This window comes from Panthera pardus, unplaced genomic scaffold (assembly GCF_024362965.1).
Source record: "Panthera pardus isolate Hobbes unplaced genomic scaffold, ASM2436296v1 HiC_scaffold_21, whole genome shotgun sequence".
Lineage (NCBI taxonomy): Eukaryota > Metazoa > Chordata > Mammalia > Carnivora > Felidae > Panthera > Panthera pardus.
Window position 1 is genome coordinate 9,190,354 of NW_026526777.1, and position 27,589 is coordinate 9,217,942.

The 27,589-nt window shown below is 44.7% G+C and overlaps 1 long non-coding RNA gene across 1 annotated transcript; it reads right to left on the reverse strand.

Moving 5' to 3' along the window:
* Positions 1 to 1,366: 1,366 nt before the first annotated feature.
* On the reverse strand, positions 1,367 to 27,275 carry LOC109276628 (uncharacterized). Its single transcript, XR_008424538.1, has 2 exons — positions 26,668 to 27,275; positions 1,367 to 1,776 (listed from the first exon to the last, which is right to left on the reverse strand). It is a non-coding gene; the product is annotated as an uncharacterized LOC109276628 (long non-coding RNA).
* Positions 27,276 to 27,589: the final 314 nt, after the last annotated feature.

The window sequence follows — 27,589 nt, forward strand, 5'->3', positions numbered from 1 at the left end:
TACCCTCCTCAAAACTCAGTTTGCGTCAGGGCTTATCCCAAACATAGATTTATTTAGAAAATACAGCTCACTGGGGCGCCTGGGTGGCTCAGTCGGTTAAGCGTCCGACTTCGACTCAGGTCACGATCTCGCAGTCCGTGAGTTCGAGCCCTGTGTCGGGCTCTGAGCTGATGGCTCGGAGCCTGGAGCCTGCTTCCGATTCTGTGTCTCCCTCTCTCTCTGCCCTTCCCCTGTTCATGCTCTGTCTCTCTCTGTCTCAAAGATAAATAAACGTTAAAAAAAGAAATTAAAAAGAAAAGAAAAGAAAAGAAAATACAGCTCACTGATGTGTAACTAAAAATACATAAATACACCCCCAAACCAAAATCTAAACAGATGTCCCACTCTGTCCTGCTTCAGATAAAAAGTGACCCATCTCTTTCAAAGAGGGGGGAGAAGCTGGGCTAAGTAAGAATAAAACATTGGGAAGTGGGGGAGAGGAAGGGCGTGTTTTGTTTTCTCCTTGAGAGACAGGAGCAAACCCTAGGAGTGGAATGCAGCTGCCTCCAAGGCCCTGGGGGAGTGTCCCTGAGACCCTGCACGTTGCTCCCAGCCACTCCCCAGAAGACAGAACAGTGAGCCTGTGCCCTGTACACCATCTGAGAAGCCCCTCTCTCCAGGCAGGTGCTGCTTGCATGCATACCCACCCCCGAGGAAAGGGGCAGGGAGCCCCCTCTGTGCAGAGATTCGGGGACTGAATAGGAGCTCAGACGTGGAAACAGGACAGGAAAAGAGATTTTCTTCAAGAAAACCAGACAAGCAGAGACATGGAAATATGAAAGCAGATTTTACGCCCAGAGAAATAAATACGCTAAATTGATTTCATCGTAACCTCGTGTTATTCCTGTGATGGAATGTGACCCTGGAATGAGAGAATATAAGTCAAAAGTGCTTTGTGCGGACCAAGCGGCAGAGACGCAGAGAACCTCAATCCCACTCGGGTATCAGGGCTCAGCGAGATACCATGTCTGTGGTTGTTCAGCAGACACCGAGAGCCTTGGTCAAATACTTGGCGGTAACTGTAATAAAATGTCTCCTGGCTCAGGGGCCCTCACCTATATAATATAAAGTTTCCGTAGAGTATAATTGGGAAGAAGTTTTGTCTCATTTCCTGTGTCACCCAATTCCAGGCCATCCATCTCCATTCCTTCATGGGCTGTCCCAGCCTTGCCACCGGCCACTTTCTATGGTTCCAAACCGTTTCCCTGAATCCCAGGACACGGCCAACATACTGGCCTCAGGGAGGCAGGAATGTCTCTTTCTACTGTGTCAGTAGCATGAATAAAGACCCCTCCCTTAATCCCATACAGCATCTTTGAGACCAGGCTGAAATATTTGATAGAACTTTACTGACAGCGAGACTGTTGTGTATGAAGCATATGAAAGACAAATGAGGGATTACGTCACATGATCCTATTATCCCCCACCCCCACCCCCATTCTTGAGAACCGAGGTTCTTGGTCACAAAGAAAGGTGACACAAATATAAAAGACAAAGTTAAAACGCTGTGATGCTGAGTTTGAAATAGAGAAGTATCAGGGCACCTGAGTGGCTCAGCCGGTTAAGCTTCTGACTCTGGATTTCAGCTCAGGTCATGATCTCGCAGTTCGGTTTGTAAGTTCGAGCCCTGTGTCGGGCTCTGCGGTGATAGTGCAGAGCCTGCTTGGGATTCTGTCTCTCCCTCTCTCTCTGCCTCTCCCCTGCTGGTGTGCTCTCCCTGTCTCAAAATAAATAAACCTTAAAAAAAAGAAATAGAGAAGTGTCAGTATTAACTTGTGAGCTATTTTATCTAAAATATTCCCTTGCTCTGTCCACTGAAAAGTCCACAATGAAAATAGTCAACTCAGTATCAGTGAACATTCCTAGTGCCAATATTGTGGTCCTGAAATATATTTACCACTAAAAAAAAAAAAACAAAAAACAAAACAAAACAACAACAACAAAAAAAACCATGGCTTCTGGAAAAAATGGCTGATTCCAGGTCTGAGGCAGGAAAGATAAAGATGAGTCTGGAACACCTCATAGAAAATGAGGAAGTTACAGGGTGCCTGGGGGGGCTCAGTCGGTTGGGTGTCCAACTTCGGCTCTAGCCACGATCCCTCGGTTCCTGAGTTCAGGCCCTGCATCAGGGTCTGTGCTGATGGCTCAGAGCCTTGAGCCTGCTTTGGATTCTGGGTCTCTTTCTTTCTCTCTCTCAAAAATAAACATTTAAAAAGTTTAAAAAAGAAAAAAGAAAATGAGAAAGTTATAGGGGCACCTGGGTGGCTCAGTCTGTTGAGCATCCCACTTCCGCTCAGGTCAAAATGTCATGTTCGTGGGTTTGAGACCCGCATCAGGCTCTGTGCTGACAGCTCAGAACCTAGAGCCTGCTTCTGATTCTGTGTCTCCCTCTCTCTCTGCCCCTCCCCAGCTCGTGCTCTGTCTCTGTCTCTCCAAAAAATACAAAACTTTTAAAAAGTTAAAAAAAAGAAGAAAAGAAGGAAGCTATGAATGCCCATTAGAGTGGTGTAAACACGATTCAGGAGCCACTCATTGGTAAAGAAGGAATAATTGGTGCATCAAGAAAAAAAAATAATTGCAATCAACTGAAATGCATCAGATATGTTTAGATCCATGGGTTTAAATTACTTTTTAAAAAACCCTATGTGATGGAGCGCCTGGGTGGCTCCATAGGTTAAGCATCTGACTCTTGATTTCAGCTCAGGTCATGATCTCACGGTTTGTGAGATCGAGCCCTGTGCCCGGCCCTGTGGTGACAGCACAGAGGCTGTTCAGGATTCTCTCTCTCTCCTCTCTCTCTACCCCTCCTCTGCTCACTCTCTCTCTCTCTCAAAATAAATGGATAAACTTTAAAAATAAATAAATAAAAATTCTCTTATTTGATCATCTTTGATGGATGATAAGGGAGCAACATATTATTGAGAAATGGTTAATAAAGGGAAAGAACCGGATGTTTGTTCTGCCTTTCCTATGTGAACTGAATTATTAGGTAACCAAATAGTAGAAGGAAGTTCTTTTAATAGATGTATTTGAACTAATAAGTGAAGGAGTGATTAGATTAGAATAACCTTTTGTGACTCCTGACGTACACTGAGCATCGGTGGTAGTTAACCTCACACACACACACACACACACACCCCTACACACGTACACATGCACAGACCTACACATGTACACACATGTACACATATGCACACACACGCACGCACTTCACACATGCACACAAACAGTAAACATTTTATGTGCTGGCTGATGGAAGAACAGTATAGCATCTACAAAGTGCTCTAACCAAAAAGATAATAATAATAAAACCTGAACCCGATCAAAACTCTGAATCTAACTACCAATTTACAGGAAAGACAGATGACAGAGAGTATGCTAAAGTGTACCATGGGATGGAAGGAGCAAAATCTAGACTATAAGAATCTCTATCAGTCAAGCAACCCAGTTTATTCAATAAATAAAATGCAAGGTGGGAGAAAAAGGTGGGGGAAAAGTTATAGATTAAAACAGATTTAAAAGACATCATTTTTTAAACTGAAACAACTAAACTCTAGTGTTCAGGGATGCACACATGGGTCATAAAACTTTTTCTAAAAAAGCAAAGTTGTAGTATCCATAAAACTCAGGATGAAACAAATTTTTATAAAGCACTGGAAGAGTCTGCATTTTTTGTAATATTTCTAAGACCGAGTCCCTTTATTTTTTACTAAAAAAATTTTTTAATGTTTATTTATTTTGGAGAGAGAGAGACAGAGCGTGAGAAGAGGAGGGGCAGAGACAGAGGGAGACACAGAATCCGAAGCAGGCTCCAGGCTCCGAGCTGTCAGCACAGAGCCTGATGCGGGGCTCGAACCCACAAACCATGAGATCATGACCTGAGCCAAAGTCAGATGCTCAACCTACTGAGCCACCCAGGTGCCCTAAGACTGAGTCCCTTGAATGCAAACAAACAAACAAAATGGAAGAGATCTTGACAAGATCAAATTTAAATATTAGGGACATGACTTAGTGATGTGTTTTTCAAACTTTTGTTGACAGTGACCTAACAGAAAATATCTCTTATATCATGAATCAGTACAGCTCAGGATTTTCCAAACTTTTCGGAATGGACCATGAAGTCAGTTTAGGGGGCTGTGACCAGCTTTTAAAAATATCAAACAGGAGGGGCACCTGGGTGGCTCAGTCACTTGAGCATCTGACTCTTGATTTTGACTCAGTCATGATCCCAAGGTCATGGGATCGAGCTCTGTGTCAGGATCATGCTGAATGTAGAGCCTGCTTAATATTCTCTCTCTCTCTACCTGCCCCTCTCTCCCACTCATGCTCTCTCTCTTTCTAAAATAAAAAAAGTAAACAAAACAAAACATAAAAATATCAATAGGAAAGAATAGAACAGAAAATTTAGTCCATCCAACATAATTAAATGAAGTATGATTTTATGAAAATTTATTTCATATCTGTGTATGAACATGTATATTGAGTTGCAATGTAAAATCTATTTGTTCTCATGAGAAAGTGGTCCAAAAAGATTGGATGTATAACCCCAGCTGTTTTCACAGATTGGGTTTCATTAGTCTCGATCAAGTATACGATTGCTACGTTGAGATCAGCAGATACCCGAGCCCCGACGGCCTTCAGAGCAGTGTGGACCTGCAATGCTGCAGACCACATGTCTTGGGAAACAGCCAATCAGACCCTTCCCATCCTGTCTACGTTGGCGTGGAAAATTTAGTTATGACACCAACTTTAGGACCCGTCGCTGGGTGAGAAGAGCTTCCGGTTTTAAAGGCCAATCCCAGGGACTTGCCACATCTATGTGAAAACAGCACAAGTTTCTGCAATCTGGTTTGGTTTTCGCCCCAGGACGTGCATGTGCCTGCAGGTACTGGTCTCCCTGATAATCTTGCAACGTGTCCAGACCCTGAATCGATTCACTCAGCTCCTCCTTTATGCAACCCTGCCTCCCCTTTTGAGGTCCCCTACCTGGCACTTTCAAAGGGGTTTTTGGTAATTTGTGGCTGTATTTTTAAGTAAATTTACACTTATGGGTAAGCAATAGAAGCTTCCAGTTCAAAACCTTCACAGGTAGAAAGCCTCTCCTTGCACCCCTGCCTTCCAGCCACCAGGTCCTCCCAGAGGCAATAGATGTCACCAACCACTCCCACATCTCGATGCTGGCCCAGAAAAGAGGTTCCTGAAAACTGGTTTTGCAACCCGTGGGCTTTCAACACCTGAGGGATGAGAAAGTGGGGAGAGAGAGCTGGCAGGGTGCCTTGAGTCCCATGCCTACACTCTCAAGGCATCGTTCCGGAACATTTACTACCTGTGTTGTCATTACCTATTTATGAGTCTCTCTTCCCTCCTGAACCGTAAGTCTCTTGGGGGACCGCGTGGGCTCCCCTTGGCCCTGGGACAGCATCACCTTCTTCTGATCCATCCATATCTCTGGGAGTGGCTCACCATGGCCTTCAGAGCCCGCATGCTGGCCCCTAGAAAGGAGGTGTGCCCTGGGAGCTCCCCTTGAAAACCCTGCCTGGTGCCCCTCCTACTTCTAACTTAGGACCCCGCACCGCTAAGCTGCAGCTTAGTATAATCGGTCAATAATCCGCCCATCAGTCTGTTTTCCCACAGCGATCCACCTCCCTCCCTCTCACAGGTGTGCCCACAAGACTGATGGATGGTCCGGTGTCACCAGGGTCACCTGGGGTGCTGCTCCAGCAGCTCACATCTCACACACCTGGGCATGGTGCTAAGTGGGCAGAGCAGACACCTCCTGGGATGAGATCACTCCCCAGGCTGTGGGCACCGGAAGGGCCTGGGCATGTTCAAAATGGATCTTATTAAGGCCAACCACAGAGCCTTGGGGACAAAGGTTAGGAGAACATCTCTGGCCCAGAGCCTGAGTAAGTGGCTGCTGTGAAAAGAGGGTCACTGATGAAGGGACCAGCAATGAGGGAGAGACAGAAGTCGGAGCAGGTCAGGCCCCAGAGCCGTGGACCACTCGGCAAGGTAGGGGAGAGGCCCAGAGGGCTTGCAAACGGACCATGGCTGAACTCCCATGAATGCCCTAGGCCCATCAAGGCTAAGCCCTGGGAAAGAATGTCATGGAAAGCCAGGATTCCGAAGAGGGGCATGTAACAAAGGGCACGAGGCATCCCAGCAAAGAGGGTCGGAGCACACAGCACACAGGCTTCTTCATGGAAGGAGGAGGAAGGTTATTTAACTGTACAGTGTGGAGAGGGCCTGAGTTCAGGGTGATGAAGGTCAACTGTCATACAGTCAAGAAGCAATGTCCAGGGGCGCCTGGATTGCTCAGTCGGTTAAGCATCTGACTCTTGATTTCAGCTCAGGTCATGATCTCACGGTTTGTGAGATTGAACCCCCACATTGGTCTCAGTACTGAGCGTGGAGCCTGCTTAAGATTCTCTCTCTCGGGGCACCTGGGTGGCTCAGTCAGTTAAACCTCCAGCTCTTGATTTCAGCTCAGGTCATGGTCTCATGGTTCATGGGATAGAGCCCGCATTGGGGTTCCACTAGTACATAGTCTGCTTGGGATTCTCTCTCTCCCTCTCTCTCTGCCTCTCCCCTGCTCACACTCTCTGTCTCTAAATAAATAAATAAATAAACAAACAAATATTGGAAGAAAAAAAAAAAGATTCTCTTCCTTGCCCTCTGCCCCTTTCCCTCTCTTAAAAAATATAAAAAATAATAATAATTAAAATTGATGTATCAAGGAGCAGCACACATATAATACACAGAGGTAAGGAGGCAACCATCAGAAAAATCAAATATAAAAAGAGTCCAAGAGTGGCTGCTCCGAGACAGGCCAGAAGGATCAGGTGGCCCCAGGACTGTGGCTTGCCTGTACTACCTCATTTATTTAACAACTGTGCCTGAACTACGGTCATGAACATTTTACACATAAGAGAAGGATGGCTGCCGTGCCTGTGAGAGAGCTACCCATCCAAAATAGTAAAATTAAAGCATATTGGGTTATTTAAAGGCCTTGTTCTTTCCAGAAAACAGAGCCATTTCTCCAAGGTGGAAGGCAGCCAGATTCACGACATCAGTTCCCATTTCTGTGAAGCAGGTCACTGCTCACCTCCTTCCCGCAGCCACGGGAAACCAGATGCCTGCAGCTTGGTTGCACTGTTAACCACTTAAATTAAGAATAATTAATCAGCGAGTCACTAGGTACACGACTTCTTTCAAATGAAATCAGACTTTGCCCCAAGATACTGGGCCAATTATTCATTATTTGCCTAACGTGCAGTTTTATGTGTGCACAGAGCATTCCTTCCCAATCAAGAATCTACAAGAACATTACATCTTTGTACGCCTGGCACCTACAACCCACTACCCTTTGCCAGTGGCCACACATTTACTTTCCTTCCACACAGCCCTGCTCGGATGCACTCCACTGCCTGTATGCTTTGTGCCTGAGTTTAGCTTTGACTCTTTGGTTGAGGAAAAAGAATGCTTCTGCTTAGTAAAACTCAGGCAGTGAGCAAAATGTAAAACTGTTTTCATGCTGGGGGGAAAAAAACAGACATCCGTGAAACAAAATAGAGAATCCAAAAATAGACCCAAATACATATGGCATTTTAGTTTCTGGTAAAGGTGACATTTTAAACAAGGAGGGGGAAAAACACGGATCCGCTGACAAATTGTTAGCAAGGAAAAGCTGGATTCCTGCCGCATCCTTCCCTTTCTGGCGCCTCAAAGATTTAAATCCAAATTATCAAAGATGTAGCATGTGTCAAGGAGCTGAACATGAAATAAACCACAAAATTTCAAAAAGAAAGCACGAGTGCACGTTCGAAAAGGTCTTCCTAAGAAGGATATAAAAACAGAGAGGCCATAAGGTAAACAATTGGTTAAATTTAAATACACAATTTTTTTTATGGACTAAAAGTAGCCCGAACAAAGTCCAAAGACCAGTGTTAAACAAGAAAAGACAGCTACAACAATATCTGGCAGCAAAGGGCTTATGTCCTCAACTGATAAAAAGTATGTATGAGCTGGTAAGACAAAAATGACAAAACAGTATGAAAATGGGCAAAAGATAAGAACTGGCAGTTTTTTAAGAAAAGGAGTTTCAGCCATGAAATCCAAATGAATAGATATTAAAACTTACTAATAACTAGACAGGTGCAAATCAACACAAAACGAAATAGCTGTAAAATTGGCAGACACTTAATATTTAAGGACAGCCAATGTTGTTGAAGATGTGGGGGAACTAGGCTCTCGTGTCCTATTGTGGGACCATAAAGTGAGGGATATAAACATGGGGAGGAATATTTGACCATAGCTATCAATATTTACAGCACCTTGACTTAGCATTTCCACCAAGAAAGAGATATACTCTAGGCATATTTACAAAAGCTTGCCAGGAGAGTCTATGAGGTTGGGTTCCTTATACTGTTTGTAATAGCAAAAAAAAAAAAAAAAGGAGAAGGAGAGGAAGAGGAGGAGGAGGAGGAGGAAGAAGAAGAAGGAGGAGGAGAAGAAGAAGAAGAAAAGAAAAATTTTAAGGGGGAGAAAAAGAGAGAGAGAGACTAGACTGTCCATCAGCAAGAAACTTGTAAGAATAATTAAATGTCTGACGATGCCAAATGTTGGCAAGGTTGTTATGCAAATGGGAAGTGTCCTCTTCTTGGGGGTGTGGGGAGAATGGGTGCTAATGTTTAGAAACAGTCTGGTACTACCTAGTGAAGTTGATGCACCCCTGACCCAGAAATTCAAGTCCTAGAGATGTATCTTTAAAAATTGGTACACATGAGCATCAAAATATTTCAATAAACATGTTCATAAAAGCATTTTCCACAATAGGCCCAAAAGCAGAAACAATCCAAATGTCCACCATCATTAGAATTGGTTTATTTTTAAGTGGGATTAAGTTACACAATGGAATTCTACTATAGAATAATGAAAATGAATACATTCAGCTACCTGCCACAACATGCGTCAATCTCATAAATATAACATTGAGCAAAAGAAGCAAGAAACAACAAAACTCATGAAGTATGGTTCCATCCAACTAAAGCTCATAAACAGAAAAGTAAACCACCTTCTATGGAAATGCATCCGTAACGGTAAATTTTTTTTTAAATGCAAGAAAATTATTATCACAATAATCAAGATAGAGTGACTTCTACTAGGTAAGGATAAGGCTGTAATTGAGTAGAAGTCTACTGGGGGCGTTTGGGTGGTAGCAATGTTCTATTTTTTGACCTGGGCAGGATCTAAGTCGTGTGTGTGTGTGTGTGTGTGTGTGTGTGTGTGTGTGTGTGTGTAGCACAATAAAATAAGGATAAAAGAAATTCTAAATGTATTATTGGAACATCCTTATGATGAATACAATGGCATCATCAAAGAAGAGACGAAGATAGCTCTTGAAGTGCTCACGCAGAAGATCTCTAAGATGCACTAAGTGAAAGAAGCAAGGTGCCAAAGCATGCATGGCAGAAAGAAAGTCCTGTAAATAAAACTGAAAGAATGGCACAGAGATAAGCAATAGATAACGGATATGCACATACATATATATATACACGTTTATGTATAAATAAACAGGTATGATATAGTGATATCATATATCACTATATATATCATATATCACTATCATATATCATATATAGTGATACAAAGATAGATAACAGATTGATAAATATATAGATAACTGGTTGATTCATAAAAGCACTGATATATGATAGACGCATAAACAGAAAGATAGATAGATTCTTTGATACCCAGATACCTACATGGATACCTAGGGAGATAAATGCATAGAGAAAGACCCATACATAGATAGATGATAGACAGAAAGACGAGTACATCGATACAAGGATAACATAGAATGATAAAAACATAAAACATACAAAGGTAATAAATAACAGATATATTAACTCATAGATACGCAGATGCAGTGATAGATAAGTGGATAGACCCACAGATAATATTTAGGATTCGTGTGTGCAGGTTTTGTTTGTTGGGACTGGGGAGGGAATTAGAAGACAATTAACAGGGGTTGCCATCATACAACATTACTATATACATCCATAAAATATGACATGACATTACTTGGGAGTATATGCCATTTTGATAAATTGCTTAATATATCATTTAAAAATATATTTTCTTCTATATTCATAGGATAAGAAAGATGGCAATAGTGTACCACAAATATTAAAATAATAATGGTTGGTAACAGAATTGGGGACAATCTTACTCCATTGTGCCCCTCATTTGTTTCCCAAAAGAGCAACAATATTTTTTATTTTAAAATATGCCTGTATCGAATTAAAATATAAATAAAACAGACATACTTGACTTAAAAAAAATAATAAAAGGACACAGGTGGTCATTACTCCCTTTTCATTCACAACTTTTCACTTGGGTCTTTAAACAGGGACGGGTGACTACAGCTAGGGTCCTAACTAGCTTTTTATCTGAAAAGCTGTGTGAAGTGGGTGGCCTGGTCTTTCTATTCCCCTGCATGGCTGTCTTTTGCTCCGGGGCCAGGGAATTTGACAGCAGAGAACGAGTCAGAGAGGGGGCAGGCCCAGAGCCTGTCTTCGGGCAGGGCTGAGACTCCACTCACTCACAGATCAGAAGCCAAATCGAATAGCTCAGCAAACCACAACAGCATTGCTCAAATATTCATTCATTCACTTACTAGCTAAATACCTATTGGACACCTACCAAACGCTGAGATGGCCCTAGACCCTGGGAACATACAGATCAAGTGTCTTCCTGTTGGGCTATTACATCATAATGGAGAAGAGACACAGTAAGTGGATACGTTATCATAAAAGGTTAGGGATTAAGAATTAAGCAAACACAGGAGACATTAGCCAGAGATTTGCCTGTTTCACGTAGACTGTTCAAGAAAGGCCTCTCTGAGATGGGGACTTGTGCACAGAGACTCAAAGAGAGGAAACAATGATGCAGAAATGGGGGGGGGGGGGGGCAGGGAGCATGCTATGTGGTAAGGAAAGCAAGCCTAAAGGCCCTGAGGTCAGAGCAGGCCCAGTGTGTTTGAGGAAAGGCCTGAAGTCCACCGCGGCTCAAAATAATAAGAGAAAATGAAATTAGGGAGGTCAGCAGGGGCCAAATCAAATAGGGTCTTTCTTGTGAGCTCTGCATTTTATTTTCTGTGTGCCATCGCAGTGACAGCCAAACTTTTATGTGACGCTTGCTGGGCTTTCCAGGGGTTTGAGCCAAACGCGTTCTCTCCTGAAGCACTTTGGGAGGTGTTTCAAAGACAACCACACACCACATCTCCCCTCTCCCCATCCTAACTGGATGTATCTCCCCCGTGGCTCCCTTGGCACAGGTTAGTACTTATGACGGCTTCCTCCCTCCATAGCCCCGGCTGAGCTCACTCTTCCCTCCATGTAGCGGTCCTGCTCTGCCATCACAGTCCTTATCTCGTTCCACAAGAACCCCTGACGCTCCCTCTTACCAAACGTGCCGGGAGCACAGGCTGCCCTCTCCACTCAGCAGCCTCACTTCACCTCTGCACCAGGAACACAGCAAAGGCAGCCTCAGCGCCTCCGCATGTGGGCCAAACAGCGGTTCCCTGTGTTCTCCAACTGCAAGAGACATCTCCCCACTGCTCAAGTGGTCCCAAAGCAGCCCCTCTCCTTGGGCCAGTGTTCCTCAACCTCGACACCAGTGACATTTGAGGCTGTGTACTTGGTGTTCCTTGTGGGGACTGTCCTGTGCCCTGCAGGATATTTAGCATCATCTCTGGCCTCTCTCCAATGGATACCTGTAGCCTCTCTCCAGTCAGGACAACTCCAAATGTCTCCAGACATGGCCATCGCCCCCTGTGTGTGGAAGCCACTCCCCTCCATTGAAGAACCACCTTCAGGGAAAAACGTGCTTCCCTGCGGGAATAGGCGTGACTCACCTGGGACTCAAAGTCCAAGGCAAAAGCTCTTAATCAATCTCGACTCCACCTTGACCTTTCCAGATTCTCTTATAGCCTAAATGGTGAAGGTTCCAAGTTTGCAAAACCAGTTTTCAGGACTCTTTTCCAAGGACTGCAAAGGCCCCCTGCCATCTTGCTGAGAAACGTGGTGTATTTAAAACCAGAGTCTTGGAGCCTCAATCAAAATGGAGACAGGCAGAAATGGCCCCGTTCTCATACGCTATTCTCGAACCACTTCATGAAAAATGAAGGCAGCATACCTACACATCACACTAGCATTTATTAGTACAGTGTCTGCATAGAATATCTCTGGGAGGATTCACAGGGGGCTTGAAAGATAATTGGTTTTTTCCAAAGAAGGGATCGGACAAGGTGACTGGACGAACAAGGACAGAAGGCTTTTCACTTTCATTAACTTGTGAATTCCAAACCATAATATTATCAATAACACTACTTTTCAAAGGGAAAAAGAGCGAAGGATTCAAAACAATGGCAACTTTAGAACCTTAAAAGGAGAGGCAGAAGTGCTTAGGACAAAGCTTGTGTGGAGAGCCTGAATTCTAGAAGGCAAGATGGCCCAGCTGTTCTGTGGTCCCAGCATGTCCTGGGGTAAAAAAAAGGAAGTAAATGGAAGCGACTTGTGTTATTTTTATACAAATATTGCAAGTCCACGGAATTTTCCCTCTAAAGGACGGATTTCAAAGCTTGGCTTTTTCTACCAGAGGACTGCAAAATCAACGTATTCATTCATTCATTCTTTTTTTTTTTTTTTCTTAATTTACTTATTTTGAGAGGGAGAGTACGTGAGTGGGGGGAGGGGCAGAGAGAGAGGGAGAATCCCACGCAGGGTCTGCGATGTGAGCCCAGACCCTGATGCAGGGCTCAATCTCACAATCTGTTGAGATCATGACCTGAGCTGAAATCAAGAGTCAGAGGCTTAACTGACTGAGTCACCCAGGCGCCCCCATTCTTTCTTTCTTTCAGGCGCTGTTCTAGGTGCAGGGGAAACAGCTTTGACCAAGACAAAACCCCAGGTCTCATCTATTCTAATCCAGGGAGAGGTCAGAAAAAAATGCAAAAAAAGTGAGTAAACTATAGTGTGTTAGAGGGTAAGAAACACCCAAGAGGAAGAGGACATCATGGAGGGTATATAAGGAGTTTTAGGTGCAGAGGTAGGTATTAAGGTTTTAAACAAGGTTATCAGGGCAAGAGGCTTCAATAAGAAGATGAGTTTTGGGAGCATCTGGGTGGCTCAGTCGGTCAAGCATCTGACTCTTGACTTCAACTCAGGTCATGATTTCATGGTGCATGGGATCAAACCCCACATCGGGCTTTGCGCTGACAGCGTGGAGCCTGCTTAGGATTCTTCTCTCCCTCTCTCTCTGCCCCTCCCCTCCTTGGGCTTGCTCTCTCTCAAAATAAATAAACATTAAAAAAAAATAGCTTTAAAAAAAAAGATGATGATGATGATGGTTTTTGAACAAAGTCCTGAAGCTGTTGAAGGAGGGAAACTTCCAGACTCTGCCCAGAAGGGCCCTATGCCTGGGCTTGGGCTCTGCTGTCACAGTCGTGAAAATCTTAATGAAGTTTGAACAAGAAGCCCCACATTTGCATTTTGTACGGGGCACTGCAGTGTATGTAGCTAGGCCTGCTTCCAGATAATCTGGGGAGTACCTGTCCATGCAAAGAGAATGGCAAACACCATACCTGGAGTTTTCAAGGAGCAAGGACGCCAGGTGACTGGAGATGGGAGTCAGGACAGTGACAGGCTGATGCACCACATAACACAAGACCATCCTGAGTGCTGGGCTCGCCCTCTCGGTGAGACAGAGAGCAATCTGTGAGCTTTGGGCAGGGGGTGACACAACACGTGTTTTAAAAGGATTACTCTGGGGGTGCCCGGCTGGGGCCTGGTTGGAGCATGCGACTCTTGATCTCAGGGTTGTGAGTTCGAGCCCCAAGTGGGGTATAGAGAGGACTTAAATAAATAAAACCTTTGGGGGCAGCTGGGTGGTTCAGTTGGTTAAGCATCCGACTTCAGCTCAGGTCATGATCTCACAGTTCAGGAGTTCAAGCCCTGCGTTGGGCTCTGTGCTGACAGCACAGAGCCTGGAGCCTGCTTTAGATTGTGTCTCCCTCTCTCTCTCTCTGCCCCTCCCCTGCTCATGCTCTGTCTCTGTCTCTCTCTCACTCTCAAAAGTAAACATTAAAAAAATAATAAATAAATAAAACTTTAAAAAATAAAATAATATAAAAAATAAAAATAAGAAAATGATTACTCTGGACTTTTACTGAGACTAGGTAAGACAGATGGGCAGGAGTGGGATTAAGGTGACCAGTTCAGAGGCTATTATTGCCCTAAATGACGTTGGACATGGCTTGGACCAGAGTGCTCTTAGTGCAAAGGTAGTGAGAAGTAGTCAGATTCTGGGTGCATTTTGGAGCATTTGCTAGATTTTACACAGTGTGAGAGTTGAAAAGAAGAGTCAATGATGCTCTAAAGTTGGCCTGAACAACTGGAAGGATTTGGGAATGCGCAAGACCGTGAGAGAAGCAAATTTTCCAGGGAATGTGAGGAATCCACTTAGAGATTTTTTTTTTTAAGTTTCTTTATTTTTTGAGAGAGAGAGAGAGGGAGAGAGAGAGAGAGAGCACGAGGAGGGGAGGGGCAGGAAAAGAGGAAGAGAGAAGATCCCAAGCAGGCTCCCCGCTGCCAGTGCAGAGCCCAATGCAGGACTCGAACTCACAGACCGTGAGATCATGACCTGAAATCGAGAGTCAGACACTTGATTCTGACTGAGCCACCCAGGCGCCCGTCACTTAGAGATGTTTTAACTTTAAGGTGACTATTCCATCTTGAAGAAGAGATGTCCAGTAGGTCATCTGTGTCAGGAGTTCAGGGGAGAACCCAACTGACAACGTATATTTAGGATTCATAGGCTCAAATGGACGAGATTTAAAGTCATGGGAGTAGATGAGACACCATACAAGCGTGCAGACAGAAAAGCAGTTCGAGGCGTGAATTCTGAGGCGCTCCTGTAGTAGAGGTATGAACGTGAGGGGGAACCAGCAAAGGGAGCCCCTAAAGCAGGCTCCATACAGAAAAATTACCATCCTAATAGAGCCTGACAGAGAAGAACATCTTTCAATATGTTGAAAAATAAGTGGCATGCAGCCCTGCAGATGCTTCCAGTCTTGACATCAATCCAGGCTTTGGTAACAACTCCCAGATCAGACAAGCCATTAGCAGAAGAGCCGTGAACCCCAAGCCATGGAAATGACTGAGTACTAATATTGTTGTGGTGGTGGTGGTGGTGGTGAATAATTTCAAAAGAAGAATGAGAAAGAGTGTCTGGACTTGTAGGATGTCCAATGATCCCAGGTGCCCTGAGCCCGAGGCGATCCCCAAGGCACAGCATTTTGAATGCTAACACTGGAAAGTCCCAGGCAAACAGGGATGAGTTGGTCAACCCAACCTGGTGTCAGTCATTCAAATTCAGTCCTCCCAGCTACTTATCTTGTGTTTTCTCATCTGTAAAAATAGGAGTAATACAGGATTGTTATTAAGATAAAACAAGAATATTGCACATCAGAATGCCTGATAGTAGGTACTCAATAAATAGTAGTTATTATTTATACTGGAAGAAAGACATCACTAGATTATGGCAAGCAAAGTATTTGGGGTTCACAATTATTTTTTAATTTTTTTAATGTGTATTCATTTTTGAGACAGAGGTAGAGTGTGAGCAGGGGAGGGGCAGAGAGAGAGGGAGACACGGAATCCAAAGCAGGCTCCAAGCTCTGAGCTGTCAGCATAGAGCCCGACACGGGGTTTGAACTCACAAACCGTGAGATCATGCCCTGAGCCGAAGTCGGACACTCAGCCGACTGAGCCACCCAGGCGCCCCTGGGTTCACAATTATGATGCTGACTTACGAAGGAACGCTAACACACGTTCATTTTATTCCAGTTTAACACCATTATCGTTAAGAGGTAGAGAGGTCATGACGTGAAATAAAGAGAGGAAGCCCAACACAGTATTTGCTTCTGTCATAAACAGAATTTACACCATCATAATATTAACACCAGTTACTGACTTTCGACTTGTAGAACTGAACAACAGATAAATTATGGGAGGGGCGCCTGGGTGGCTCAGTTGGTTGAGCGTCCAACTTTGGCTCAGGTCATGATCTCGCGGTTTGTGAGTTCGAGCCCCACATCGGGCTCCGTGCTGACAGCTCGGAGCCTGGAGCATGCTTCGGATTCTGTGTGTGTCTCTCTCTCCCCCTTCCCTGCTCACGCTCTCTCAAAAATGAATAAACGTTAATAAAAATCTTTTTTTTAAGTTGTAAAAAAAAATTATGGGAAAACCAGAGTTTCAAAACAAATTATAAAGAAGCCCAACACAATATTTGCTTTTGTCATAAACAGGATTTACACCATCATAATTTTAACACCAGTTATTGACCTTCGACTTGTAGAACTGAACTATAGACAAATTATGGGAAAACCGTAGTTTCAAAACAAAGTAAAAATGTTATTCATCTGGATTTTGTCAAATAAATCTATAGCTGTCAAAAGCGGGGGGATGGGGGTGCCTGGGTGGCTCAGTTGGTTGGGCGTCCAACTTCAGCTCAAGTCACGATCTCGCGGTCCGTGAGTTCGAGCCCCGCGTGGGGCTCTGGGCTGATGGCTCAGAGCCTGGAGCCTGCTTCCGATTTTGTGTCTCCCTCTCTCTCTGCCCCTCCCCCATTCATGCTCTCTCTCTCTCTCTGTCTCAAAAATAAATAAACGTTAAAAAAAAAAAAAAGCGGGGGGATGAAAATGGGGTAAAGAGGGGCAGAAGGCAGTAGAGGCACCAAGGCTCACTATGGGAAATTAAACACTGTCTCTTGTTTGTGCACCAAGAGGTTGAGATTTCAATGTTTCGCTTAAAGACGCCCGATTACAGTGGAGGAAATGAGACGGGAGTTCGAGCCATTTTGGAAGGTGGGTAAGTGGTGAACACATTTTAAAGGTGATGGAGGTGAACTAACTCCTCTCCTACTAGGATGGCAAGGCGTAAAGTGGATACAGTTAAAAAATGGTGTAAGGGAGGCGCCTGGGTGGCTCAGTGGGTTGAGCGTCCGACTTCGGCTCAGGTCACGATCTCGCGGTTCGTGAGTTCGAGCCCTGCGTCAGGCTCTGTGCTGATGGCTCAGAGCCTGGAGCCTGCTTCCGATTCTGTGTCTCCCTCTCTCTCTGCCCCTCCCCCATTCATGCTCTGTCTCTCTCTGTCTCAAAAATAAATAAACATTAAAAAAAAATGGTGTAAGGTTCTTGTTGGGAAATATGGAGATACCACCACAGGGGAAAAAAATAGAAAGGTTTAAAGTTGTATCTGGGGACCGGATGAGTTGAGGCAGGAGACAACCTCATAGGTGAATCAGCACTTTCATGATAATCCTTTCTCCATTCCTCTCTCCCCTCCCCCCATTGGACTTTAATAATGTGCATTGACTCTGTTTACGAAAGCTTAAAAGTAAAAAGAAAACAAAGACTGTAAAAATAACTGCCCATTCAAACTAATTTTTTTAAAGGATATTAAGTGCTTTTATGCATTCAGCTTTTCAGAAAACTGAGTTGTTTGGAGTGACTCATTCTTTGGATATGTTAAAAAAAATTTTTTTTTTCCCTACTCCACCCAGTCCCTCCTTCCTTCTGAAGCCAGGCCCCTGTCTATACAGTCACTGAAAACTAGATTCTCACACTTTGATCGCACTTGAACTATTTAGAGAAGACTGACCAGTCATCCCGTCACTGGGTACACCACTGTATTAATCTGCTCGAGCTGCCATAACAGAACATCACAGCCCGGTGGCTTAAACAATGGAAATTTCTTTTCCCACGAGGCTAAAGCAAGGTGTTGACCAGGCTGCAGACCCATCTGGAGCTTGGGGTCCTCTTCCAAGTTCATCCAGGTTGGGGCAGAATTCAGCTCCTTTCCATTGCAGGACCAAGGTCCCTGTTTTCTTGCTGGCTGCCAGCTGGGCATCACTCGAGGCTCCTGCAGCCCACCCTCAGGGGTCAGCCAGGTGGGCCCTCCATAAGCCATCTACCACAGGCTCGGCCGTTGGCTTTGGTCCAGGCTAACAGGAAAGTGCCTCTAGAAACAGAGCTCGCCTGATTCGATCTAATGCACAGATCCCACTCAAATTTTGTCAATCATCCTAATAGTATCTACTATAGGTCTAGGATCTCATTCAGGATCACACCTAATACTTAGTTGTCATGTGTCTTTAGCCTCTAGTTCCTCAGTGTTTCCTTATCTTTTATGGCCTTGACCATTTTTAATGAGAACAGGCCAGTTACTTTGTAGAAAATCCCTGTTAACAGATCGGATGTCTGTGTCCTTCCTAAATATGTATGTCGAAACCCTAACCCACACTGTGATGGTATTGGGAGATGGGGCTTTTGGGAGGTAATTAGGTTTAGAAGAGGTCATGAGGGGGGGACCTCATTACGGGATTAGTACCTTCAGAAGAGGGGGAAATCCCTCTCTCCTTCTGCCTGTCTCTGTCTCGATCTCTGTCTCTATCTCTGTCTCTCTGTCACGTGAGGACAAAGTGACAAGATGGGCGTCTACGAGTCAGGAAGCCTTCACTGTGATCTCAGCCTCCAGAACCGTGAAATAAGTGCCTGTTGCTTCAGCCACTCAGTCTATGGTATTTTGTTATGGCAGCCTAGCTGAGTAAGATAGTCCCACAGTTTGGATTTATCTGATATTGCCTTCTAATTACATGCAAACTATATATTCTTGGTAGAAATACCCCAAAAGGGATGCTATGTTCTTCTAACGGCAGCCTATCAGGAAGTCCACACTGTCTATTTATCCCAATACTGGTGGTATTTTAACATTTATAAGATAGTGTCTGTCAGAATTCTCTATGGTAAAATTAACTGGGAAGTATTTGCCATTAATTAATAAACATTTAACGCATCGTCTGTGTGGAGACAACTCTGAAATTAGGCAAATATTCGGTCCCTCGTCAAACATTCACCCACTGGATTTAGCATCCATTAATGAATCTGACCTGAATCAATTATTACTATAATGATTGCAAAATGCTTCTAGTTCCATCATTCCCTCTGCACTTATTAATTAGTATCATACTGTGCAGTTTTCCCTTCTTATTGATTGACTGATTCAGTATGGACTCATGGGTTTCTACTTTATTGAGCGGATTATATTTGTTACTATTACTATATGTTTGTTGCTCGAATTTTCCCAGACTTAGCCAGTGGAAGCTCCCTTAAGCTGATTCTTACGTCCTTATGACATACCCCGTATTACTCTTTGAACAATTTTTACTTTCTGGCACAAATATATCTTTGAGGCTCAAACTTTACTTGTTTTTTCCATATCTGGAATCAGCCATTTACCCAAAGATCCCTGGTTCCTTTTAGTGGAAAATGGTATTTAGAAACCAAGATCTGGGGGGCACCTGGGTGGCTCAGTCAGTTAAGTATCCCACTCTTGATTTCAGCTCAGGTCATGATCTCCAGGTTTGTGAGTTTGAGCCCCACATTCGGTTCTGCACTGACAGCGTGGAGCCTGCTTGGGATATTCTCTCTCTCTCTCTCTCTCTCTCTCTCTCTCTGCCACTCCCCCACCCATAACCCCTCTCTCAAAATAAATAAATAAACATTAAAGAAAATAGAAACCAAGATCTGGGCACTGGTTATGCTCATTGCTACTGGGATATTATTGCTTCTACACCCTCACAGGAGACAGAACTAAAAATACGTGAACACACATACACTTTGCCTATAAATCTGTGTTTATGTCAGTCTATCTACACATACTGACAACCGTGGGTTCACAAACATTTCCAACTCCAAACCATCACCACAGGGTTTTCTCCAGCCTCTGCTTTTCCATGTTTTGTAATTTCCTTTTCAGATCGTGAGAAACTGGATTCCACCGTTCTCAATCTTTACTTTTTTGGCCAATTCCCCAGTGGTAACCAATCTCCTGACCACTCGCACAGTCTCCTTGGGCCGTGGCCCTGGCAGCCCCAGCCACGTTGGCTGAGCCATTGGCCCTGGTCTCACCAAACACACCAACCACAAAGGTCGAATCCTCAACCCTAGCTGTCCTGACTGGCTAATTCTTTGGCATGGGCACCACCAGTCTTGCCAGCCAATTCCCCATCCCCAATTCTACAGACCTTGTTGAGGGCGCCAAAGAGATGACTTTTTTAAAAACCCAGAGAGTGCTGCCGTGATTAAAATTGTTTATTACTGGTGGGGCACCTGGATGGCTCAGTCAGTTAAGCGTCCAACTCTTGATTTCAGCTCAGGTCATGATCTCATGCTTTGTGGGTTCAAGCCCAGCAGAGGACTCTCTGCTCTCAGCCCAGAGGTCACTTCGGATCCTCTGTCTCCCTCTCTCTCTGTCCCTCCCCCTCCTCTCTCTCAAAAATAAACGTTTAAAAAATTGATTATTACTAGAGAAGAAAAAGACCTCAGTGGAACAGAATAAAGAATCCAGAAACAGACCTAAATATGCATGCATTTTAGTTCATACTAAAGGTGTCGTTTCTGATTAGTGGATTTACAGGTAATCTAGTCAGTGGCATAAATAAAATAGTGTTGGGGAAATTGAAGAACTGTTAAAAAAAATATGAGGCTTGGCTTATAATTTATTGTTTATACCAACATTAATTACAGATGGATCAAAGATTCTGAATAAAATATATCCACATAATTTGTGAATAAAGCGTGAATAATTTATATATTCGATCTTGGAGTGGAAAAGGCTTTTCCCAGAAGGAAAGCAAAGCCAAGGGGCTGTAAGGCAGAAGTCTGATAAATGTAACCACACAAAATTATACATTTATGAAATTTCTCTTCGATCAATCAATACGGCCTAAAATTCACTGGGGCTGACAAAATAATTTCAAACAACAAGTGCAAAATAGAAGAATAAGGAAAAGATATGCCGGCAGCTTAAAGAAAATAAAAAGGTGGATGGGTAATCCTTCCCAGGCTTGCACCAAAGTAAGAAAAATGAGAACCAAGACAAAGCGATGCAGTGCTTCTCCCATGAGAACGGAAGGCAGGGCTGCAGATCGGAGCCACAGAGGCTGGGACACTCTCCACACCACTGCCCCACACCGCACCTGTCTGGTTGAGCATGCGCATTCTCGCCTGCTGTCGTGGACTCAAAGTGCAAATTCATGAATTCTTTCTGCAAGAAAATTTGGCAATTGATTTCGATATTTAAAATGTACCGACCTGGGGCGCCCGGGTGGCTCAGTCTGTTAAGTGTCTGACTCTTGATTTCAGCCCAGGTCCTGGTCTCTCGATTCATGGGTTCGAGCCCCACATCACTCTGTGCTGTCAGCACAGAGCCTGCTTGGGATTTTCTCTCTCTCTCTCACTCTCTCTCTCTCTCTCTCTCTCTCTGCCCCTCCCGTGCTCGCACTCTCTCTCTCTCGCAAAATAAATATTTTTTTTTAATTTTTTTAAATAAATAAAATGTACAGACCTATTAACCCAACCATCCCAACACTAAGAATTTACCCTAAGAATATACTGGCAAAAGTCGCCAGGTGTCTCTTCAACTCTTGTAGGATGTTGACTGCAGCCTTTTTCATAATAATGAGAGAGAAAAAAATGGAACCAACTACACGAGGAACTGGCTAAACAAAGTATAGGTACATCCATCCTCTGAAGTAAAATGCCACCTTTAAAGAGAATGAGCTAGTGCTCTAAGTGCTGATATGAAAAGGTTTATGAAGACTTTATATTGTTGTTTTTTTTTAAAGCTAACTACTGTGAGTATAGGAGAAACCCCTTTGTATTAACAAAATTTTATATAAAGAGATAAACACAGGGGCACCTGGGAGGCTCAGTCAGTTAAGTGTCTGACTTCGGCTCAGGTCATGATCTCACGGTTTGTGGGTTTGAGCCCCACGTCAGGCTCTGCACTGACAGTATGGAGCCTGCTTGGGATTCTCGCTCTCCCTTTCTCTCTGACTCTCCCTCCCTCCCTCCACTTCTCTCTCAAAATAAATTGATAAACTTAAAAAAGAGAGAGAGAAATACAGATTTGCAGCTACTCATAGACTTTTTTTTTTTTTTTTTTTTTTTTTCTAATTTATGGAGGCTACTTCAAGACCATCTGAAACAAACATAGGAGGAAGGTGATACCCGTATTCTGATCTTTCCCTCAGAGCTGGGTTCCTTCGGACTGAAAAGCTTTAACGGGGTGGCCTTTGAGGAAGGACAGTTTTGTCTCTTGCAGTTTGAGGTATAATCCAGAGATGCCTCCAATTCTGGACTTTTCCTACCCCACCTGGTCCTTTTCTGCTTGAAAATGAGTCAGCTCCTGCCTGGACACATCTCATAATTCAGGTCCACAGGGGAGGTTGGGTGGCTCAGTCGGTTAAGTATCTGACTTCGGCTCAGGTCATGATCTCACAGCTCGTGAGTTCAAGCCCCACATGGGGCTCTGTGCTGACAGCTCAGAGCCTGGAGCCTGCTTCAGGATCTGCCCCCGTCTTTCTCTGCTCCTCCCCTGCTCACACACTCTCTCTCTCTCCCTCTCAAAAATAAACATTTAAAAAAAGAATTCAGATCTACAACCCCTTTTCCACAAATGTGAAACCCAAAAAGCTCTGAAAAATAAGTTTTACTGTAGCTCATTCCTGTAACTCCATGGCAGTAAAACTCGACCTATATTGGTGTGGGTTATTTTTAATCTCTATTTATCCTTGCTCGTGTGAATAATCATGCATCTCACTGCAGAAATAAGAATATGCTTGATTATGGGGTGCTATCCCAGACTCTGCTGGGGAGTTTTGTGCTACACTCTATAATATCTGCCCTCTTAACTTCCTAAATTTAGAAAACTTTTGAATTCTCAACAGCATCTGGCTCCAAAGGGTTTGGACCTGTACCTTGCTAAAAGCAGCAACGTGCTGCTAACTCACCCTAAAATTCTGGTTCTTTCCAACTTCCATTCCCATTATTATAGGCTCAAGAGGAATCTGTATCTGCCTTCCTGGCTCTCTCAGGCAGTGTTTTACCAACTCTATTTCCCCAGCATGACAAGGATCCACCTCACTGGCTGGTGCCCAGATACCAAGTTGATGATACATTATTTTGGATCTTTATTATGGCAGCCCTCCACTCCTGGTTCTAATTTCTATGTATTTAGAATAGTCTAAACTGCTATCATAAATACGACACCAAATGAAACGGCTCAAGCAAAGTAAACCTTTACGTTCACGCGACGTTTGGGGGAAGCGATTCCCCGACGGTGAGAAGCTCTCTTCTGCGTGGTCATGCAGGGACCCAGGCTGACAGCTCTGGCCCGCGAGGTTACTCTGGCCTCCACCTGCTCACCACCAGCTTGAGAGAACTCACCTAAAACATTCCTCGAGGGAGAACTGTCACCTAGAGATAGCCACACCTAACTACAAGAGAATTTAAGGAATGTAGGGTAGCCCGAGAATCCTTACTAGCTACCATTAATGAAGAGCCAAACATTCCTGAGCACACTCATTCTAGCCATGAACAAGTCTGGCTAGATTGTTCTTTGGGATTTTTATGGATATAAAATATGGCAGAAATGGAAGAGGGGGGACCAGTGATCATCTGTCAAGGGCGGGGCATGATTTTTGGGTAAATCTGGAGGACGGTGAAATGAGAGCCAGTGTGGTGCGTGAGGAATATGAACAGAAGAGGAAGCCATTAGATATATTATTTGCTGTTCCTCCTTTACCAACCTCTAAATGTTGAAAAACCCAATAGTAGGGACCTCTGATCTGTCCTGAACTTCATTCTATTCTCTCTACATGTGACTATAAAACCCATGCATAGATCTTTGATTTCCAAAAGCTCAGACCTGACAGCTAAACTCTTCTAGCAACTCTTTATCTTCTGAATATCTAAGAGGCATCTCAGGATAAAATGCAGTTAGAGAGACTGGCTAATTGTTCCATAAATCCCCATCTTATGCACCCAACTAAGCATTTCCTGGCTTCCCATGATGCTAGATGAAGGCATAGAGCCTAGCAGATCACAAGATAGAAAGGGCTTAGATTCATGAATAAATGCATAAAACATTACTCTCTGAATACCCGCATTGAACTGCTTTGTGAACAAGAAAAGAAAAATCTATTGTGTTCAGCCATTCCTATTTTAAAGCTATTTGTCCAGCAGCCGTTAGCCTACCCAGGCTACAGACGTCCAAAACTGAACCTGACTCTCCTACCCAAATGCCTGCCCCCACCCATCCCCACCCATCTCCTCTACCTACTGTGGTAATTCCTTGGTAAGTGATGCCTTTCTCCATTCTATTGCTCAGAACAGAAGCCTTGACTTCTTTCCTTACCCACACATTGAGTCCACAAGCAAGGGCTCTTGGTTCTCTCTGTATTATTTCAGTTTGACTACAATAACAAACCCAAGCTCGCAGTGATTCACAATAAATATTTATGGCTCACACACGTCTGTGACTGAGCTGGGCTTCGCTAACTTTGGTTGAGTTCAGCCCAGTTTGGCTCCAGACTGCAACGCAGGTTCGGGTCTGCAAGCCATGCTTCTCATTCTGAGACTCAGAGGGAAGAAACAAGGGATTCCTGGAACACGCTCTGTTTTCATGGTGGGAGGGGCAGCAGCACAAAAGAGAGGAGAGCAATTTCCCATGCCTCATTGAAACTGCAGTCACCATCTGTAATTATACTGGTTTTATTGACAGTTTCCCCTATTAGGATGTAAGTTCTATTAGTGCCTGGCCTCTACTAGGCACTTATAGGTTTGTTAAATTCATGTTAAATGAGAGCATTCTGGGAAAGTAGTTTGCATCTAGGCTGTTAAGGATCTTGAAATGCCCTGTTTGAGAGTCTGCACTTTCATTCTACAGGCACTGGTCAGTCATCAAAGTTACTGTAATTGTCCAGATCAGAGGATACTTAAGGCCCAAACTGAGGCAGAGGGACTAGTAAGAAGACTGTTTGGGGTGCCTGCATCAAGAATCAGTAGTAGTAACAACATTTATTAAGTGCCTACAGTACTCCCAGACACTGTGCTATCTTCCTAACAAGCCAAGCAAAATAGGTGTTACTATACCAGTTTTGTATCTATCTACAAGGGCAAAACGAATTTCGGAGAACTTGTATAATTTCCCCCAGAATCACATAGCCATTAAATAAATGGTTATTCTGGGATTCTAGCCAATCCCCAAGTGCAAGAAATGAAGCCACGATTCTAGTTAAGGTCATTATTTAGATGATGTCCTTTGCTGAAATGCATAAAGGTTTGACCGCAGCTTTGGAGACCCTGTGAGAAGCCCGTAGCGCAGTTAAGTGGTTCTTCATGAAAACAGAAACGGCCGCTGGCTAACTTGCTGAGTAGGATAGTTCTTAGAAGGCTGTGGGGGCTCACAGAGTCAGTGACGGCCTGCAGATACAGGCTTCATAAAAAGGTCAGGAACCCAGGGGACTTCCAGAGAGCTGGGCCACAGGAATGAGTCATTCATGCATTCTTCTGACACTCCTCTCCCCTCCCTTTTTGTTCTGTTTTGCTACAGTCCCCACTCCTGTCTGTAATCTTTGGTTCCACTGGTTTTCTGTTTTCGACAAAGTCTGGTTAAGCCAGCTCTACCTCCTCCCCCTACCAAAGCCTCACCTGTCATGAGATTTTTTTTTTTAATATTTTAAAATGCTTATTTATTTTTTGAGAGAGAGAACAAGAGGAAGGGCAGAGAGACAGAGAGAGCAGAGGATCCAAAGCAGTCTCTGCACTGACAGCAGAAAGCCTGATGTGGGGCTTGAACCCATGAACCCTGAGATCAGGACCTGAGTTGGATGCTTAACCCACTGAGCCACCCAGGCACCCTTATGAGATTTTTTAAAAGAAGGTCCTCAGCAGTGAAGTACTTGTCTGTGGTCAGAGATAAGTGAGAAAGGAAGGGGCCAGAATGAATGCTTCAGGTTCTTCACTCCTTTTACCACCTCAGGCTGCCTCTGCTTATAGATCAACAGTAACTTACTGAGTTTCAGCTGCTGTAACAAAAACACCATAGGCTGGATGGCTTACAGAGAAAACTTATTTTTCTAAGTTCTCCAGGCGGAGAAGGTCAAGATTAAGGTGCCAACAGATTGAGTGTCTGATGAAAGCCTGCTTTCTGGTTCACAGACTGCACTCTCTCATATGTGAGGTCTGCTCTGTCCTCACATACAGCAGAAGGGCCAAGGGAGCTCTCTAGGGTCTTCTATGAAGGCACTAATCCCATTCACCAGGACCCCACCCTCATGGCCTAATCACCTCCCAAAGGTTCTATTTCCACTCACTCACTCTAGGGACTAGGTTTCAATACAGAAATTGGGAAAAACACAGTCTATACCAGCAAGGGGGGAAATTTTCCCTTACTAACCCACCACTGCTTTCCGACTTTCTTCTTTTCAAAGTTCAACCAAAACAAGCCCTTTACACCCAACATGCCAGAAACTTTTAAAACATAAGGCCTTCTTGTACCTAAGACGTTGAAAGCATGAGAATGGAAATCGCTGAAACACCAATGAAGATTTTAGGAGCCCTCAGAAGACTTCGAGCTCTAAGGACATGACAACACAATAAAAAGGAAAAACAAAGAAAAAAAAACAAACAAGAAAACCTAGATTCCAGCCTTTCCATACCTTGGCTTGGAATCCTTCGGGTCCCAAGCACACTCTCCTAGAGGGGAGACGCAGAGGTGGTGGCCATTGGTGATATGTGGGGCACCCAGAGGAAAGGGGAGAAGGACGCACTTAAAACACGCGAGAACTGGAGACCCTGGTGCCTCGTGGGGTTGGCTCTTCCGGCTGAGTTCACAGCACTCAGAAGCAAGTTCTACCCCTTCGGGCCGACCCGGCCTGCAGGCCTGTCGGGGTCTCACCGCCTCGAGCCCGCTCCAGGGCTGCGCACGAGGGCGTAACAGGGGCCCGTGCACACTCCCTAAGGGCTGTGGGTCCCCGAGGCGGTGCAACGTCGCTCCTAGAGGCGGACCTGCGAGGCGGGCCCAGGCGAGCCGGCTGGCGGGAGCCGCGGGCGAGGGCGGATGCGGCCGCCACGCGGGCTGGGCTCCGTTCCGCCCTCCGCAAAGTTGACTACAGCAATACTTATTAGCGAGGGAAACGTACAGGCCCCGACATCCCTAAATCCTCTCACTCGGCGAGTGTGGCAACTGAGCGCCTGCCGCGTCTCTGAACTGTAGCCGGACACCGCCAACCCACCCCGGGACCCCGGCGCGGGGGCGCTACCACTTGCCGCGTACTCGCCGCACAGGCCGCGCACGCGCCTAGAAGCAAGCTACGGTGGCTCTGCTGGGGACAAATCATTCACGTGCTACTGTTCTGCGACCCCAATCCGAAGAGTGTACACTGGCTGGGACAGTTTGGGAACGCGGCCACGGAGCCATTTGCGGAAGGGGACTAATAAACGGATTGGGGAGTAGGTGGGGTAAATGCGTGGACAGGCGTGAGGAGACAGAAAATTCAGTCTCCGCGGCCTAAGCACTGAACTGGGGCTGGGAGCCCACAACTCAGAAGGTGCGCCGGATGCCCCGCCCTGGGGGCGTGG